The following is a 1,067-nucleotide window of genomic DNA, read 5'->3' as shown; positions in this document are numbered from 1 at the left end:
TTTGTCCTTTTTCTTGTTTGTATACATTTGGACTTTTCCTCAGCTTTTGGCTACGAATTAAGCTGTCATGAACATTTGAACAAGTCTGTGTGAACATACGATTTCATTTTTCTCAGGTGAATAGCTAAAAATGGAATTGCTGGGTCATATGGAAAATGGATTTTTAATTTTAGTAGAAGCTGCCAGAGTTCCCGTTGTGGCTCAGTGGTTAACGAATCCGACTAGGAACCATGAGGTTGCGGGTTCGATCCCTGGCCTCACTCAGTGGGTTAAGGATCCGGCGTTGCCATGAGCTGTGGTGTAGGCCGGCGGCTACAGCTCCGATTGGACTCCTATCCTGGGAACCTCCATATGCCGTGGGAGCCCTAGAAAAGGCAAAAAGACAAAAAAAAAAAAAGAAGCTGCCAGCTTTTCTAAAGTGATTGAACTATTTTTATACTCTTGCCAATAGTATATGAAAGTTCAAGTCATCGCCACATATTCACAAACATTTGGTATTGTTAGTCTTTTTAAAAAAATGTTTATTGGATATAGTTGCTTTACATGTTGTGTTAGTTTCAGGTGTACAGCAAAGTGATTTAGTTATTCATATACATATATTCGGTCTTTTCCTATATAGGTTACTACAGAATACTGAGTAGAGTTTGTTAGTCTTTTTAGTTTTAGTTATTCTAGTAAATGCCAGTTGTATCTCATTGTATTTTTATTTTATTTTATTTTATTATTATTTTTTTGTCTGTCTTTTCTAGGGCCGCACCTGTGGCATATGGAGGTTCCCAGGCTAGGGGTTTAATTGGAGCTGTAGCTGCCAGCGTACCCACAGCAACACGGGATCTGAACCATGTCTGCAGCTCACAGCAACACCAGATCCTTAACCCACTGAGAAAGGCCATGGATCAAACCCGCCACCTCATGATTCCTAGTCAGATTCGTTAACCACTGAGCCACAACGGGAACTCCTAAATTTCATTTCTCTAATAACTTATGATGTTGAGCACTTTTTCATATGCTCATGTTTTAACTTCATATACCTTTTTAGTACAATGTCTGGTTAAATCTTTTTTTCC

Source organism: Sus scrofa, chromosome 4 (assembly GCF_054392235.1).
Source record: "Sus scrofa isolate SSC_HxYL_T2T_F1_AM1 chromosome 4, Sscrofa_HxYL_maternal_Yorkshire_Landrace_v2.0, whole genome shotgun sequence".
Taxonomy (NCBI): domain Eukaryota; kingdom Metazoa; phylum Chordata; class Mammalia; order Artiodactyla; family Suidae; genus Sus; species Sus scrofa.
This window is presented reverse-complemented; position numbering follows the sequence as displayed.